The following is a 19,832-nucleotide window of genomic DNA, read 5'->3' on the forward strand; positions in this document are numbered from 1 at the left end:
CTTGGGAGCTAAGGAATCCCTGCTGATGACTTGGCTAATGATGCCAGTGCGAAGGCCAGTGTCCGAAGTGGAGACCCAGCACAACGAGGCCATGCGGCCACCAAGCTGTCATTGAGTGGTACATCGGACTCCTCAAGATGTGGTTCCGATGCTTCTACCATTCTGGTGTTGCACTGCAGTACTCCCCTGAGAGGGTTTCCCACTTTGTGTGGTCAGCTGTGTCCTCCATAATCTGGCACAGCAATGGGGTGATGTGCTGGAGATGGAGGCAGAGGAATATGTGGTCACCGCTGAGGAGGAGGACAAGGAGGTGGCGTTGCAGGTGGTGCTGGAAGACAAGTCCGGGGAGGACACGTAGGAGCACTCGGAGGATGGAGGACAGGTGGAGTGGGGGGGAAGAGGTATCCAGGACCTCTGAGATGGGGCATGGAATTGGTGGAGATGGCAACATTGAGAATCCATCAACAGTGGCATTCCCTGCGACCTCCTGGGCCCATTCATTGTAGAGGGGTATGGACAATGATGCCCGGCATCCTGCTGTCATCTGGACCCCCTCATGTCTGTTGTGGGCCAACCTCTCCTGCGGGTACATAGAGGTGGCATCGTTAGCTGAACGCATTGTTCATCGCGGGGGTGGAGCGGGAGCTCACATAGTGTGGGCATGCTCAGAGGAGGGGATGGGGTGGGGAAATGGGTCATGTGGAGGCTGTAGTTGGAGAGTTTGGGGGGGATGAGGAGTGGGGGAGGATGGAGGATACGAGAGGGATGGGAGTCGGGGGGGATGGGGGTTTGAGGGGGCAGCGTGGGCAGCACTGCTGGACATGGGTGGACAGGGGCAGAGTAGGGTACTGGGTGGGGGGAATGCCAGGTACATTCCTGTGGGGTGGTGTCGGGAGTCCGGTGCCAACCCACCGGTGCAGCCTGGTGGAGGTTATTGACCTTCTTATGGCACTGGGTGCCGGTCACCCTGGTCAGCTGATGGCCGCTGCCACTTCCTCCCAGGCAACATTGGTTGCCCTGTGGATGACCCTCTGAGACCCTTGAGGGAACACGGCATCCCATCTGGCCTAGACTGCATCCAACAATCTGGCCAGGTCAGCATCGCTGAATCGCGGACTGGTCCACTTGGAGGCATGGCTGCGAGCTGTGTGGGATTGGCTGTGCAGGAATGGTTTAAGTGCTGCTCTGCGTTGTTGGCGGGGGCTGGCGAGCGCGGGCCCGGCGAATCAGACATCATTTGCGGTGAGAAACCAGTGGGGCCTCATTAAATTGACCAATTAACAGGGCGGCACGTGGCGCAGTGGTTAGCACTGGGACTGCGGCACTGAGGACCCGGGTTCAAATCCAGGTCCTGGGTCACTGTCTGTGTGGAGTTTGCACGTTCTCCCCGTGTTTGCGTGGGTTTCACCCTCACAACCCAAAGATGTGCAGGGTAGGTGGATTGGCCATGCTAAATTGCCCCTTAATTGGGAAAAAAAAATTGGCTACTCTAAATTTACAAAAAAAAATTTTGATCAATTAACATTTTATAGCGGTGACGGCCTTGCCGGGCTGGAAGCTCACGGCAGTTCCCGCTCGCTACCACAATTAATACTTGTTGCGAGGCCTGAGGAATTCTGATGGTTCGGTGTTTGCCAATCCGGAGGTGGGGCAGGTACATCCGGGGGGCTATTTTTACATAAAAGTATTAAGTAACATCCCAGTTCCAAACTGTGACCCTGAACATTTCCCAGGCATTTGCATATTTGAATGTGCAACACCATTCATTAGTTATGAATTCATTGTGGAATATTAGATCTGCTCCAAAGTAACAGCATATCAGCTGAAAGCACAAACCTCATTTGAAAATCCTGATTGACCTGTAATATCATCTAACTCTGAGAGCTCCACGAGTGGTTCTGTACTAGACTGAAAACCATATTGTAGTTACAGACTTTTCCATTATCCACTTGAATGTGGAAAATCTTTACCGCTTTTAAATTACCTTCTGAAAACAACGTTTGTTCCCATCCTTTCCAGAGACAAATATAGCAAAAATGAGAGGAATATAGAGAACCAATGATCACAAGTCTTTTTAACATTTTCAAAATAGGCCCGACAATAGCTACAGGGATAGAAAGGATGGCGAATTAAAAACCAGCAATGGAAGGGAACATCCAACATTCCAAGCAGCAGAGGACAATGAGAAAGATTAGGTGAACTGTTTTACTGTCAGAGGAGAAATTGGAAAACGTCACGCCCAATATCTGGTGTTAATTGAATGTTTGCTGTGCAGGATGCCAATGGAAATGCATCAGTTGCCAAATTATAACATCAGACAGAACTGACACCATGACACACAAACATCCTGATTTAATTCCTGGGAGTTACACTGGAATATCAGAATATACACGAGGCTGGCCAGCCTCACAAACACGTGCCATCCAAGCCTGATCTCCACACTAACTCCAGCTAGTTGCTGCGATCAGAACAGAATGCTCCTCGGGGGCCAGACAAACTCCAGTCCTGCAGGAGGCTCCGAACGAATTCAATGAGTTTTGGCAAACATTTTCCGAACACGGAGCGGTGATGTACTCCTTTGCTAAAATGCAGCAACAGAAGGGCAGAGTAACAACTACTTTGAATGATTGGAAGACTTTCATACCCTGTGACTTACAGGCTGGTTCCAAGTGTTGAACATCCTTCATGTGAGACACAAGTACCTGGCATTAGTTCTAATTATTTGTTTGTGGTCAGTTTGAATTTGTAGTTATTTGACCTCCTAATACCATTGAAACTTCGGCATATTCTGACTTTATTTGTGTGCAGTTATCCTGCCGCTTTTACATTGCTGTTAAAATTGTTCATGGTTTTCAGCAATGCAAAATTTGAACATTTTACTTCAGAGGCAAGTCTGAATCTGACTCCAGAGAAAACCATTTCACACTACCAAGTACAACCCTAATACAGTTCCTTGCACAATTTAGCAAGTGCCCCTATTGGACCTCCTGGGTACATTATAAATGGAAGTAACGCTTATTTAAATATTTTTAAGTGTACAAATGGTTCAGCACATTTAAAGTTTTATCAGCAGGGAGTGGAACCCCGTGGGCACATGTAGAAACATGTGCAAAGAACTCTCGCCTAGTCGGGAGTGTCGCTTTTGCATTCAAACAAGGTGCAGCCAGACTGGAATTAATACTGCAGCTACCACACTTTACCTTTCTAGCCCTCTACGATGGTTAGCACTGCTGCCTCACAGCGCCGAGGTCCCAGGTTCGATCCCGGCACTGGGTCACTGTCCGTGTGGAGTTTGCACATTCTCCCCGTGTTTGCGTGGGTTTCACCCCCACAACCCAAAAATGTGCAAGTTAGGTGGATTGGCCACGCTTAATTGCCCCTTAATTGGAAAAAATGATTTGGGTACTCTAAATTAATTTTATAAAAAAGGAAATCTTTCTAGCCTTCTGCCCCCCCCCCCCCCCCCCCCCCCCCCCCCCCCCCCCCCCCACTGCCTTCCTCATTGCTCAACAACCTGACAACCTGACATTGTTTCCTGGAATATTTTCCGGGATGTTCTACCGATTTGCTGTAACAGGGATTTCTGTCGATGTGCCACCGTGTTACAGCCATCGCTGTCGGGAGAAGCACTGAGAACATTTCAGCCTGCAGCCTCTCCCTGACACCTAACCTTGGATGTATCCTTTGTGTCTCAGTGAACAAAACTGGACCGAGGACTGATGATGAGCTTGACCAGGGCACTAGAAAGTTCAAGCCTGACTTCCTCAGCTTTGTTCTGTACTGTCTTTGTCTTCTGTTTTGCCAATTGCTGCTTCTCAGTGATTGGACATGCAAAATGTAGAATCATCCAATACCACTAAACATTTACCGTGTTCACCCTTTATTATCCACGCATCGTTTACACACCACATATGATGCCTAATTTATTCCTTCTGGGTATAATAGTCCATATTAAATAGTATCCAATCATAACAAGATTATTTAAAAGATTATTCTCTTGAATTTTTCTTTCCCCGTTTTATCATAAAGATATAAAGGGATAGATTCCCTTCTTGCTATCCCACTTAAAATTAGATGGGCCAGTGCTGGGAAAGGGAGTGAAATATCCTTCCACCTAAACTCTGCCAAGACCACAACTGGCTGCTCATTCTTCACCCGCCATTTGCAAAGGCCAGTGAGAGGTAGTGACCGGAACCCCAGCCCATTTTCCTCCTGTCTTTCCCTCTTTCCACTTCTCCTCAGAATGGCCACATATACAAAGGCTAATGGCCTCTTCAGCCACTCCACCCTCCAACTCTGTCCCATGCTTCACATTCTAAAAGGCCTTAGGCTCAACCACAGCTTCTGATGGATGGCATGGCCCAGGGGGTCTTTACTTTCCTGTTGGCCAATCTTCCTTTTCCTCACTTTCACTGTCAGAAAAGCCACAGGAATACATAATAACCCGTGAAGCAGGAAATAGGACCAAAGATGGTGGGTGCATGGTGGAATTAAGAAATCCCACCCTACAATGCTTCTCAATGGCCCTCGTTTTGTGATCAAGCAGCGAATAAATGGTGGTCTCCATTCCTTACACATACACTATGTTGTTGAAAATAGGGAAAAATGTGTCATTTGAAACATGGAAGTCTGGCAATATCTGGTCTGAGAGAAACATGAGAGGATACAGGGAAAGATACCATGAGGGTTAATAGCAGCTGCAAAGAGCAGGATTAAAAAATGCAGATTCTTTCTCTCAAGCAGGCTTAGTAAACACACAGGATTCTTGTATTAAGCTAAAAACAATGGTTCACACCTTCATTGAAAGTAACTATCTTAGGAAGCATCTGGGAAAGGAAAGGATGAGGTTCAGTTGAATTTGGTGTCAATTCTAAGTGTGAAATTCTACTAACATCACGTAAATTAAAGAAAATTGGAGACAACCTGTCTATGAGAAACATAATTTGAAGTCAAAATCAAAGGCAAAGTTATGAGCTGGGACACAATTGGAAAATTAAACTATTGAAATGACAAGAATTAAAAGTAACACCTCTATTGAAACCAAAGCATTTTGAATATCACAAAGGAACTTTGAACATCACAAAGGACAATGTAATCAGATATGAGAGGTGACGTTAAGCCCAAAATGAATACTTAGTTGTATTAGAATGTTTAGATCAAAGATACTTTTTACAATCAAAGTGAAATAAGTTAATTTACAATAGGATCATAAAAACTGAATAACTGTAAGAAAGAGAATATAAACCAAGGGAGCAGAAGCAGAAGCGGAACCAGAACTCAGAACTCAGAACTAGAGGAGAGAGGAGATAAGCATATTGCGCTCTCACAGCTCGGTCATGGGAAAGACAAGACAAGAAGCCGAGCTTAAACAGCTATACATCTAAGGAAGACTAGAATTTAAACAGGAGTCAGAGTCAGCTCAGAGATAGCTAGCAGAGCCAGCTCTTATAGCTCAGTACATGGGATCGGCAAGACACAGCAACGGAGCTAACCAGCGAATACATCTCAAGAAGGCCAGACTTTAAAGAAGATTGATTGTCAAGGTGGGCCTGAAGGTCCCTTCAACCAACCAGCAGGGTCCAGAAGCAAGATCTTTTTACCTTTCTGTAAAGAAATTATTTGCAGCTTTTAAAAGAAAAAATATAATAATAAAATAACTTAATTTAACCTGAAATAGTGGTTATTCCTAAAGTCTACTTTACTTACTTAGCAATGCAGGACCCAGGACATCGATGCTACTAAGTGGTAAGTAGATAAAATCTTCGGTGAAGGTATGGGTTATACCAGGGGATAACTTGAAAATATAGTTTGACCTGAATAGCACCCACTGAAGCCTGCATCGGAGTCAGGGAGTGAGAATCCCTGTTCACCATTTAGAATGTCGACCCTTTTTGGTATCGGGGGAATTCTAAGAATAATGGTGAGCTTTCAAAAACAGCTAGGTTCCAGACAGTCTGTGGGTTGTTTGCTGGAACGTACAGTGATTAGAGACCCATAATAGTCCAGTAACACGGGATCTGGAACCTGTGTGACCAGGGCAAACAATGGAGCACCTCCTTAATCAATCAAATTGACAAATTCTTATCGAGCCATGCAGAGTGGGAACCAGGAAGTTTAAGTTAGGATATTTAATTCAATTCAAATCATCTACATAAAGGAAAAGAAAAAAAGGAAAAGAAGATGGGATTGGAGAGAGACAAAAAAATGTATTTAAAAAGAATCTGCAATAATAATTAAAATCTTTTAAAAAATAAATGTCGAGTATTCAATTATTTTCTTTCCAATTAAGGAGCAATTTAGTGTGGCCAATCCACCTACCTCCCCTGCACATCTTTTTGGTTGTGGGGGAGAGACCAATGCAGACATGGGGAGAATGTGCAATCTCCACAGTGACAGTGACCCAGGGCTGGGATCGAACCTGGGACCTTGGCACCATGAGGCAGCAGTGCTAACCACTGCACCACCGTGCCGCCCTCCATAATTAAAATCTAAAGCAATGAGACACCACGGGTGGAATTCTCCATTGGCTGATGATGAAATCAGGAAACTTGATTGGGCAGAGAATCGGTTCCAATGCTGCAATTGCGGCAGGCGCCGATTTGTCGCAAAATCGCAATTCTCTGTCACCTCGAATGTGGCATCAATGATGTAAAGGAACCATCATTTGCATATCATTAGCAGACCTGACCTGGAATTCTCTGGGGCCTCCGCAATTCTCTGCCTCCGATGGGCCGACTTCCCAACGGCGCGGTTCACTTGCGCTTTTAAAAATCGTGAAACCGGCGTAGTGCCTGATGAGGGAGAGAGAGGAGGTAGAGGCCCGACTGGGGGCTGCCTGGCTGGACACTCGGCAGGCTGGCTGGGGTGCGTGACCCTGCCAGGACCGTGGGGTGGCAGGTGGAGGGTTGGGGAGAAGGGGGTGACCAGGGGATAGGCCATGGGGTCGGGGTTAACCAAACCCCGGGATTGGAGCAGTGACCAGGCATGGACCACCAATGCCACGGCCGGCAAGGCAGCCATCTTGCTTGTCACCCCACTGACCACCGACCTTGACCCCTGGTTCTGCAGAGTGAAACAGGAGAAACATGCGGGACAGAGCCTGCAGTGCCAACCGGGACCACCGTGTAGCCAGGTCGACCTGATTGCGCATGGGGGTATGCACCATGCTAACATGTCGGTATTTCACCCCCTTCAGACAATGGATATTAGAATTCAACCAGCAATTGTGGCCTTCCTCCTAGTCGCTGCAACCCTGGGGGATGCCCTGCGGCTGTAAGAGCTGGAGCTGCTCGAGGAGGAGGAGGAAGCTGCAGCAGCGGAGCCTGCCCCAGGGGAACAGGAGGCAGCCATCCAGGATGGAGATTTGGCCGCTCAACAGGCAGAACAGAAGGTGCAAAGGAGGTGCCGCATGAGGCCTCGTGTGTACCGGCAGCTTCTGTCGTTTGAGGCCTTGCCAGTCCAGGCATGTTGTTGAAGACTCCGGCTGAGCAGGCAGACAGTGCCACATATCTACCAGATCATGGCACACCTGGTACCATGGGAATATGGGGGAGGACATCTGCTCCTGGTGTTCGTCATGGTGACGGTGGACCTGAACGTTTATGCGACGAGATCCTTCCAGGCGCCATGTGGGGACCTGTCAGGGATCTCACAGACCTCGGTGCACAGGTGCATCCATTCCACCACAGACGGCCTATATACCCAGGCAGCTCAATACATCCACTTCAATGTAGATCGAGCCCACCAAGATGCCCGGGCAGCGGCGTTCGCTGACATGCCCCGGGTCCTGGCGGTGATGGGATGCATGTCCCCCTATGAACACCTGCAGATGACAGGCCGCTCTACACCAACTGAAACGGATTCCACTCGATGAATGTGCAGCTGATATGTGACAATCAGATGCGCATTATGCGCGTCTGCGACCGATACCCGGGCAGTGTGCACAATGCCTTCATCCTGGCATGTTCGACGATTCCTGACATGTTTGAGACGGCCCCCCGGCTGGAGGTTTGGCTCCTGGATGACAGCTATCCGGAGGCAGAGACCGACACAGAGATCCGCTACAATGACGCCCATGCAGCAACCAGGGGTGTGATCGAGCGGTGCTTCGGCCACCTGAAGATGCGGTTCAGGTGCCTGGACCGCTCAGGAGGGACCCTCCACTATGTTGTTGCGAGGATTGCCCTCATCGCGGTGACCTGCTACATCCTCCACAACATCGTGCAGCAGAGGGGCAACATGCTGGAGGAGGAGGTTGGACACCAGGCCTCATCCGATGAGGAGGATGCGGGGAAAGGGGAATGTGGGCAGGTCATGGGGCCCAGGCAGGCATGGGACTCAGCACATCAGGGCCAATGTGCACGGGATGCTCTGATCGCCTCCGGGGGGAGCAGAAAATGACAGTGTTAGACTCAGGTTGTCAGGTTACGGGCGTCTGGGATTGGGGTTGGTGCCAAGGATACAGTGTTGCCTACTCACCCTGGCCACCCTGAGGGAGTTGTGCTAGATGTGCATTGCTTTCTTCTGGCACTGTTGGCTGGTCCGGACGGTGTTCCTCACCGCCTCTGCCACCTGCGGCCAGGCACGGTGAACGGTAGCAGCTGGCAGCCTCCTCCCTGGGTCAGGGTACAGGGTAAACTGCATCTCCTCCACCGCATCGAGGAGAGTCTCCAGCTCGCCGTCCGTGAAACAGAGTGCCACTCTTGTTGCTGCCATCTTGTTGGCTGGGATAGTGTGTGTGGGGAGTGAACTGTGTTTACGTGGCTGCAGCTTTTCAGCCTCCTGAGTGTCAATTGCGGACCTGGTGAATCCGGCACTGTTTTCCATTGGAATCGATTGCGTTCCACGTGGTGCCGGTTTTAGCCCCTTGATAGTAGCAAAATTGCTGCAGGTGCGGCGCCAGTTTTGCTGTGATGGATTTCCACCAATCCTGCGTCGGCGTCAACACTTAGGGCGGAATTCTCCACTCCCGTGAAAAATCGGGAAGGCCGTCGTGAACTCGGCCGAGTTTCACGACGGCCTCGGAGGCCGCTCCTCTCACGTTATTCACCCCCACCCGGGGGGCTAGTAGCGGCGCTCCGGTACTCTCGGCCGCCGGGCCTTGATGTTTGCGTCAAGGCGGCACGCCGAGAATGACGCGATGGCGGCGCCTAAGTGACGTCAGCCACGCATGCGCAGGTTGGCCGGCTCCAACCCCGCATGCGCGGCTGACGTCACGATGGCTGACGGCTCAAACCTGCGCATGCGCGGTTGCCATCTTCCCCTCTGCTGCCCCGCAAGACGTGGCGGCTTGATTTTGCGGGGCGGCGGAGGGGAAAGACTGCGTCCCTTTGAGACGCAGGCCCGACGATCGGTGGGTACCGATCGCGGGCCAGGTCCCTCCCGAGCATGGCTGTGGTGTTCACTCCCTTCTCCGCCCCCTACAAGCTTCAAACCAGCATTTGGCGCCATGTTCACGACGGCAGCGATCAGGTGTGGTTGCCGCCGTCGTGAACCGGGCACGAACGGCAATCCGGGTCGGAGAATTGCCGGTCGCCGTGAAAAACGACGAGCGGCGATTCTTCCGAGCGGGGGGTAGGAGAATTGCGGGGGCACCAGGGGGGTGTGTTGTGAGTCGCCCGGCCCTCCCGTGATTCTCCCACCCGGCGTGGGGAGCGGAGAATCGCGCCCACAGGGCACGATTGTCCGCAAATGCGTAAAGGCTGCCGTGAAACCGGCCGTGTTTCACGGCAGCCGCCGCGCCCCCTCCTGGGACCCGATTCACCCCCCCGATCGGGGCCAGCATCGCGGCCCCGGGAAGAACGGCAGCGCGGGCTTAGCAAACGTTCGCTAAGCCCGGCCGCCAAGACTCACGGCGGCTGACGCGCACGATGACGTCAGCCGCGCATGCGCGGGTTGGACGGCTCCAACCCGCGCATGCGCGGATGACGTCATTGCGCATATGCGTCAAACCCGCGCATGCGCGGTCCGTCATGCCCCTCAGCCGCCCCACGGACTGATCCTGCGGGGCGGCGGAATCGGACCCGCTGCCCGTGATCGGTGCCCACTGATCGTGGGCCCATGCCACCCTTGGCACGGCTGTGGTGCGGCCATGCCAATTGGTGGCATGGTTGTGCAGAACGGCACTTTGCGGCCGTTTTCACAAACTGTGATAGCAGGTGTGTTTAAATTCGTGAAAACGGCCGTAAAGGCCTGGGAAATCGGCCCATCGGATAGGGAAGAATCGCTGCTCGCCGTAAAGAAATGGCGAGCAGCGATTCGTGTTGTGGGGCGGCCGTGGGGGGGGGGGAGAATAGCGGGAGGTCGGGAAAAATGTCGGGAAGGCCCTCCCGCTATTCTCCGACCCGTCGTGGGGGGCGACCCTTAGTCTCCGGGACAGAGAATCCCGCCCCACATTTCTAAAATTGGATTTTCGGTGTCAAAGAGATTGGCAGAAATTAAGACTTTTTACACAGTTAAAAATTCATTTTTAAAATTTGTTTATGGGGTGGGATGTGAGCATCAAGGCCGGTCAGTATGTATTGCCTAACCCAACTTTCCCTTGAGGAGGTTACAGTGAGATGTTATTTTTTTCTGGTGTGCTTTGGTGGGTAACTCGCGGATTAATGCCTTTAATGTATTTTAATGCCGATTCTCTGAGTGAGACACCGTTATCGTGAAGAGCTGGACAACTCAGACAGCAGTTGTGTGTTGTCCTGACCATGTGTGGACACCAGAAATTACTGTTCAATTTACCTTTCAGTAACAATAAGCACTGTTAGCTTCATCATTACTTATATCTCAAAATCTGGGTCAATAAGGTAGGAAGAGAGTGCCATTCGTGTCCATTCTCTCAGTGCATTTCTCTCAGTGTTTAAGTGGGAAAAGTAATCCTGTCTCATTCTGCAATAGTGACCACAAGATAGTGACTGAATCTTGTCTTAGATATAAAATCACTCAGTTAACTTATTTGGAGCAGCTCTTTGTCCCTTACCATGGAGTATTTGATTTAAACCGCAAAAAATATATAGCCATGCAATCAAGTTAAGAATGATATCTGGGTAATGGATTGAAACTACATTGTCCTTTTAAGAATATTTTTAAAATTTATGTAAGTTTCTTCATTTTGGTCCCTTCTTAATTCTAATTAATCTACTTTACGCTTTTACTGTCACCAGAATACGTTCTTTTACAATATTCAGCATTTTTGGTGACAATTATCCCAGTGGAGAAGACACAAGCTCATTCCATTAATATGGCATTGATTAAGCATCTTTGTCTCCCTATCCTTACTCTTATACACTGGTCTATGAATCAGTCGGAGAACTAGTGGCTTAGACGGGGCAAAACCAACCAAGTGAGTTAACTACTCATTTAACTCATTCAGTACTAGAACAGACAATAATTTTTTTTCTCCAATCTTGTTACCTTCATTGCTTTAATATGTAGGGGTAGAATTCATCATGGGTCGGAGCACAAAGTGGACATGTTGTATTTGGCGTCAATGACACAACATGCCTGATAAATGACGACAAAAATCTTGATTAATAAGGGGATCAGAGGTTATGGGGAGAAGGCAGGAGAATGGGGATGAGAAAATATCAGCCATGATTGAATGGCGGAGCAGACTCGATGGGCCGAGTGGCCTAATTCTGCTGCTATGTCTTATGGTCTTATATTAAATTTCTATGTCCTCCATCGAGCTGAATAATAAGCGGGGTGTATAACAGGCAGCGGACACAATATCACACGTTTTGTGTCCTCACCAAATTTCCACCCTGTTGTGTCATACTGGGGTCAACACATATCGCCACTCCAATAACTCCCCAAACAGACAAACTTTATGTATGATCCTTTTTATCAATTGTTTTTAGCACAGTAAACCATTGAGAGGATTCACAGGAAAGATCAACTCAGCTCCAACCTGATCCTTGACCTACCTGACATCCATCTGTGCATAGTTTTCTTCATTCATTCATGGAATTGGGAGTCACTGGCAAGACCACCGTTTATTGCTCATCCCTTCATTGTCTTTGAGAAGGTGTTGGTGAGCCGCCTTCTTGTGTTGTAGTTCTGTTCTCTTTGCAGTTTTCACAGGACCGGGTGGCTTGGTCGGCAAACTCAGAGGGCAGTTTATTACAGTCAACCACATTGCTGCGGGTCTGGAGTCACACAAAGGCCAGACTGGCAGGTTTCCTTCCTGAAAGGACATTAATGAACCAGTTGGGTTTTTACGACAATCTGATAGTTTCACATTTTAGAGCAGGAAACATTAGACAGTAACCAGGATGTGAATTATGGCTACATTTTTCACTCTCTGAATTGCTATCTTAGCTGAGATCAGCTGACAACACAGAATCCGACTGGGATCGTTCATTCTGAAATGAAAACAGAAAGTGCTGGAAGTACTCTGCGGTAGCACATGTGGAGAGAGAAACAAAGTTAATAATAATCTTTATTGTCACAAGTATGCTTACGTTAACTCTGCAATGAAGTTACTGTGAAAATCCCCTAGTCGCCATTTTCTGGCACCTGTTCGGGTACACAGAGGGGGAATTCAGAATGTCCAAATAACCAATCAAGTTTAATGTGACTTGTTCAGAACTGGTTGAATTTTTCCAGCACATTCCATTTTTATTTCAGATCTCCAAAATCCACAATAGTTTGCTTTCATTTTAATGACCTTTTGTTCGTCCCTGATTAGTGCTCCACTAGGTGATCACTTGTTGCAAGGCCATTGGTAGAGCTAAGAAATGAATTGCCATAATTCTCAACAATGCTCTTGGCCGACAAAGATACAAGGTTGTTACAGGGCATGTATGGGGAGGATGGAAATGATGGCATATAGCATCACAGTGAGCACTGTAGCGACTGACTTAGATTATTCATTTCAGTTTGACATGCAGCTTCAGTTCTGCACATTTTCTCCACATGTTTGGCATTTGTGCAACTACATGTGTGCACCAATTCGAAAATAAATGCACAGTAGGAGAGTCACTAACTGAGAGTGAAAGAGATTAATGTTTCTCGTGAGACTCTTCACCAGAATTAGTTTGACTTTATTCGCTGTTACGCTTTCTTTTATTCTGGCTTTGGTGACTTCTGCTTTCTATAGGACCTAACTGTGACTAAAAATCATCAGTTTTATTTAATGGTAAACAAATTTATTTCACAGCCTGAACTATAACTTTATTATGGTCACAAGTCCTAATATAATGTATACAAGATTTCAACTTATCCCAGTTGGAATTATTTTTGACTTCTTTTGAGTGTAAGGTGGGTGATTGTGATGTTGGCAGAGATATGAACTGAGTTGACGGTTTTCTATCTCCCATTTATCAGTTCACGCAAGGTCAAAATGTCCCCATCCTACCGACTGGGGCCCTAAGCTTTACATAGTTACATCTTGAAATGTGAGGAAAATGTGTTGTACAACTTTCAACTAAACCTAGTCCTCTGTTATGTGAAAGCTGATAGGAGATGCTGAAAGCAATTGCAACACAGTCAGGGAATTCGAATCTACCAGGAGACTACCTTTTAAAGGTGGCCTCATTTGAACCTGATCTAGACAGCGCCAGATATTCCGTACGGCACTTTTGGGAGTGAGATTGCTGCTCTCAAAAGCATAGTATAACTCAAGTATTACTTTAAGAACACCCTTGAGTTTCTTTCTAACTTTGAATGATTTGCCAGACTATAATTTCCTGACAAAAAATATATAGTTTTATCTTTACTTTTTATGCATAGAGTGGCGGAGATGTTATTTTGGAATTTACGATGGACCTGGATGAAGATTTGATCATGCAGTGGTTTAAAGCAGATTCAACACAGTAACGCTTGCAATATTCAACATAAAGGTAGTTTGACATCTGGGATATTGCTTTTCTTTGAATTGCATTGAAACATATAAAGTGAACGTTTTAATCGTGTAGATCAATATGGTTAATGCAACAACAATGACTCAAATTGATATAGCGCTTTTGTGTGTAAAGTGTCCGAAGCGGCTTCCCATGAGTATGGCGAAACAAAATCTGACACCAAGCCAATTACAGTGATATTGGGTGGGGTGAGGTTTGGGGGCAATGGGGGAGGGCTCCCCCCGTCCCCCCCTTCCCCCCCACCCCCTTTTGGGGGTTGTGGTGGCGGCCTGCCATTGGCCCGTGGCAGGACCGGAAGATTCTGATGGCGGGAATGGCCAGAAAATCCCATCCAAAATTTCAGATGACCAAAAGGTAGGTGTGGAATTGTCCCATTTTGAGACAAAGTGCGGTGGCAGGCAGCGCTGGCAGTGCCTGTCCTACCAACCAGAATGGCGGGACCCCACACCAGATTCTGCACTTGGAAGCTCATTAATGATGCACAGGTGAGTTCCCCTCTGACTATCCTGGTGGGCTGGCAGCTGATTCGTCCACCCGTCATCAGCTGTTGGGTTCAAAGGTCCCTCCGCCATATTTAAAACCAGTCTGGTACAATCATATCACTCTCTCCAGCCCACCTGACTTCACCAGACTGTGCACGGCTTCAGCAAGCCAGAGGGAAAAGGCTAACAGCCTCATGATGAAGTCTGTTCATCAATTCAACCACCCATCTCCACCATTGATGGGCACATCACCAGCAATGCGACCATTTCCTACTTGGGCTTGTACCTACCCCCTAGAGTCTTTGTGCATCCCCCTTCCAGTGAACCATGTGGTATCCCTTTGACATCCTTTCTGAGCATTTCATTCAGCCATGTCGTGGTCCAGCATCCCTTCCCTCAGTCTTCCTGCTGCCTTCCCTTGTTCATCTTCTTCATCCACCTCCCTGCCCCTCTGTGTGCCATTGTGAGCCCTCGCTCCTCTCCCCCACTCCTCCTGACAGAGCTCTACCTTCTCCCGCATCTTTGTTAGGCTATATCCCTCTCACTTCCTCGGCCTCATCCCCAATTGAACTTCAGACCTTTAATGCGGTGGCTGTATGAGTCCCACAGCACAGTCCTGTTCAGATCGACATTGCTGTGTGGCACTGGGGAAACAAGAGCCCTGTACCCCCAAGCCAAAGGCAGTACTGATCCGACTTGGTGACACAGGAGGGTCCATGGGTCCAACAGCATGGTGCTGTCTAAGAGGACCAGCTCGGAGATGGAGGGCTGGAACCAGTCTGCCCCAATAGAATGATTAACAGTGCAACAGAAGCAGAGCAGTACTATGGCAGAAAGTTGTTGCACTCACCTCAGCAAACTGAGGACTGCCTTTTGCACGCCATTCACTAGCAGTCGAGTTTGACGCCGAAGCGATTTCCTGTTGGCATGACGCAAGATTGAAAGCCCGGACAGGATGCCACCTGGAGCTGTTTTAATGAGCATTCATGAGATGCAAATGACTGCAAATAGCTCTTATGCCACCTGCAAGTGGGAAGAAGGACCCGCCGTTAACCCGTTATTTAGAAAATTACAACATGATTTCACGCTGGTAGTTATTGACTTTTTGCCCCTGCCAGATTCACCACACCAGCCCACCACCAAACCTGCTGTGAGCTGCTTGAGAGAATTCCGCCCACAGATTTTAAGGCAAGTCTTAATGGAGGAGAGAGAGGTATAGAGGTTTATAGAGGGAATTCCAGAGCCCAGACAGCTGAAGACACGGCCACCAATGGTGGAGATGATTAAAAGTAAGAAACCAGAATTAGAGGAATACAGAGATCTCGGAAGGTTTTAGGCAAAGGTTGGGGGGGGGGGGGTGGGGGGGGGGGGGGTGAGTCCATGGGGGGATTTGAAAGCAAGGAAGAAAATGTTAGAATCAGGATGTTGCTTGACCAGGGACAATGTAGGTCAGCGAAGATAGGGGTCATGGGATACAAGGGGAGATATGATTATGATAAACCCATCCATGCTAATTATATTGTCCACTATTTGGGGAAGACACTCATCTGTTTGTTTAGTGGACAAAAGTACTTTTCATACAAGTGGTGGTCTAGCAAGGTAAGGGTTTGTGCCATGGTGGTCAACATTGGCTGGAGTTTCCCACCATGCCTGCCACCTGGATCTTTTGCTTCTGCTGAAAGTCACTGGACTTTTGGCTGGCTTGCCACATCCCTTGCAGCAAGTACCACCACAGCAAGGCCGGAAAGTTCCAGCCTTTGTGTTAATCATCACCTGTTGTGGCTCAGGAGAGCCACTCTGGCATGACAGTTTCTGCCACATTCACTGTAGAGGATGTTTGAGAAGATGCACAATTCACTGGCCTCTATTTCCTCTGGGCCTATCCTCAGCCCGCTGAGATTTCCATTTCTGCTCACCTCTTCCAATGCCTTTCCAAACAGTCAGCCTCCAGAGGTGATGGGGATTAGTGACCATCTCCCAGTTGTCAGTGTTAATGTTCGTCACGTTCATATCTCACTTGCAGCTATCCTGTAGCAGAGGTATCGGAGGTGGTGACCCAGTGGCCAGTTCGCCTTACAGAAGGGCCACTTCCCCCCTGTTAAATCGCAAATCCCGATCGGTTGGAGAATACCGCGTTGGCCCAACCTCAGGATTATGAAAAGCGGCAGACCAGCCGCGAATGTCCGGACCACTTCCATTGGCCAAAATGAACTTCCTGCGCAGAGTGGGTGGGAAGCTATGATTATGCAAAACTCCTCATTTTCATATGATTAGCAGGTATGAACCCTGATGCTAAGCCCTCCCGCTTTGCTCCAGCCCTCCCCGCCCCTCCCAGCAGGAAACTGGTGCAGGTCTAGACAAGTGCAGACATGGCACGGTGGGCCCCGGGGGGGTGTCAAGGAGGTAAGTCTAGTACCCATGTGCTCTTCTGCTGCTGCCAGGCTGCAGAAGGAGGGTTCCCCAAGGGTCCTGGGATTGGGTGGGCTTGGATTTGGGTAAGGGATTGACTTTGGGACTCTCCCCCAGGATGGGGGTCCTGTGGCTGGTGTGCCCCTTCTAGGCCTGGGAAACCTGAAGATCACTCTTGGCATGGTGATTTAAGGCAACTCTCTGATAAAAAATCATCATCCTGGCTGCACGGTGGTCCTGCTGCCTCACGGTGCCGAGGTCCCAGGTTTGATCCCGGCTCTGGGTCACTGTCCGTGTGGAGTTTGCACATTCTCCCTGTGTTTGCGTGGGTTTCGCCCCCACAACCCAAAGATGTGCAGGGTAGGTGGCTTGGCCACGCTAAATTGCCCCTTAATTGGACAAAATGAATTGGGTACTCTAAATTTAAAAAAAAATCATCATCCTTGTCTGTGTCTTGTGAAAACTTTTAAGTGGCCTGCTCAGTTTGAACTGCTTTGCTTGACAATGGATGAGCAGATCATCAGTTCATTGAGGATAGAAGAAAGGAAGCTTCAAGTGCTTTCCTTTTTCTCGCAATTGCTCACTCAGCTCCATACCTTTAACACTGCAGCTTCCCTAGAATGCTCATAACTTTTGAAAAGCTGTGAAATCCCCTGAGAGCCTTTGAAATGCTTTGTTTTCATTCAATTTCATGGGCCAGTACCTTTAACTAGCCTTTGATTGACAGTTTAATGGTTTTTACACAGCAGAAAAGATCTTTGTTTATTTATCTTTCCCTTCACGGTTGAATGCATCTGAAGTACCCCACATTGATCCTAACCCAATGATTATAAACCCCGCAGTTAGGAAAGAGGAACATAAAGCACTTCGCATTTTAGAAGTTGCCTGCAGTTGTCAATCAAAACAAGAATGTTTATAGACATTGCAGTTAGGAAGGAGGCGAGGTATTGGGGGGGGGGGGCATTGTGGGAGTCAGGTCACCCAAATGCCTGTGCTGTGTGGGGGATTACCCATTAGATTTATGGTGGGGGGGAGGATGCCACTCTTTGTAGAGAGGTTGGAGGTGCTCCCTTGTCAGCCAGGGCGATGGGGCTGTCCCCATTTTTGTTGTGTGCGGTGGGGGGGGGGGGGGCAGGTGTGAGGAGAGCTTGTCTCTTGACACTGGGATTGGGGTACCTGTAAAAAATGGCACCTGGAGATTGGTAAGTGCAGGCTGGCTGACGTGCTCCCTGCCATGAATAGTTTAACACACTAAATCTGAGGGAATGCCACTTTGGAGACGCTCCTAGTGCCAGTGGGAACCACTCGGGTTTCCCTGCTGTCAGGAGGACTTAGTTTCAAAATGGGAGATTCCCACCCAATGTCTTTGGACATTTGGTCATCAACAATCTGTGAACTTGGCTGAGCCACTGCCGATGCCATTGGCTTTGCAATGGGTGTCCGTAGATGGCAATAGCACATCCCAGGGCCTCTGCGTTGGTGACCGTAACCTGCCAGGAAATGCCAAGGAAAAGTCTGAGACAGTGAAGGTGGAAACTGCTTAGCCTATTCTCCTGCTGAGTACCTGATATCCAGGTCTCATTACCGTAGAGGAGGGCACTGAGGTCAGGCTTGGTAGAATCGCAGTTTGGTATTCTCAGTCAGGTTGCTGTCGTTCCACACTCTCTTACTCAGCTCTTAGATTCTCACCTTGAACTAAATTTTCTTTACCTTGTTTGGAAATTAAAAGGAAGGGTTGACTGCGCTGCTGGATGAACTATTTTCCATTTTAATAGCAAACCGCTATTATTTTCCAGGCATCCAGTGTGAGCTGATTGTTATTTTCCTCCCCATGCTCCTGAGGGTGTTGATACATGCTGGACTACAGCAATTAAGTTCTGCCACTCCCGGGGGGCTGAGCCCAACTAACCATTCTCGGCATCTGATCTGGTATGGTCACAAGTTCACTTCCAGGAATCCCAGCATCAAAAACACCTGTGTTCAAAGGTGCAGTTTTCAGTTTGCAGCACATGCATCAACAATTTAAAAACGTCTCAAACTAACTTTCATACAAGCATAATCGTTTCTTTATCTCTGAAGAATAACACAATAACCTTACAAGTCACAAAGTTAGAAAGGTCCCTGACACTTGTAAAGTGGGCAAATATAAATGACCAAGAAAAAATGCGGAAGAATGATGCACCTGTGATAGGTAACAGCTTGAAAAAACATCAAAAGTCTATTGTACAATGTTGTCTCAGAATTCAAGTTGGTGTAGCCTCGGTGGGCCGAATGGCCTCCTTCTGCACTATCGGGATTCTATGGAGATTTGTACGGCAGTGCAATGAAGACCAAAATATATGCAAAATTGACCAGAATTCTCCGGTCGTTGCAATTCACTTTTCCCACTGGCAGTGCACGCATGCCTGCAGGGTTCCCGGCGGCATGGGGTGGTTTCAATGGGAAACCCCATTGGCAAGCGGTGGGAAGATAGAATCTCACAATCAGGGAACGGTGCGCTGCTGGGAAAAACACAAGTGCCATAATATCATCCCCCTCCATAAAACAACAACTCGCACAAAGAGAGCAGGATATGGTGCAAGGTTCGTGACACCCAACACTGTATTTAAACCAGCTTTCAATGGAGATTGTTAAACATTGCCTCTGCATCTTTTTTTCCCAATGTTTTAACCTTTAATGTCTGGCACCGTCACCCCACTCTTCATCCACATCAGGGTGCAGCCCCAGCACCAGCCAAAGCCCTCCAATATCTCAACCGATTGATCCATCTGTGTGTAAGAGTTCCCGCAGTGGATATTGTCAGCCTATTTAACAATGCAAACTTTTAATAGCTAAGTCTTATGCACTGTCCTTTCTTTCTTACCTCCAGCAGAAGTCACTGAGCTGTAATTAGGTGCCTGACCCTTATCAAATTGTTTTGCCTCCCAGTTGCAGGGTTTCTGAAGCCAATTTTATCACAGCCACTGTCATAGTGGCTGAGACCAGTTAGATGAGTGAAGTCCAGGCTTGCTCACAACAAATTTGGAATCTTCCTGGTTTCAATGGCACAATGCCACACCATGGAGTTCATCTTCACCCTGAGACT

The sequence above is a fragment of the Scyliorhinus canicula genome, chromosome 1 (genome assembly GCF_902713615.1).
Source record: "Scyliorhinus canicula chromosome 1, sScyCan1.1, whole genome shotgun sequence".
Taxonomy (NCBI): Eukaryota; Metazoa; Chordata; class Chondrichthyes; order Carcharhiniformes; family Scyliorhinidae; genus Scyliorhinus; species Scyliorhinus canicula.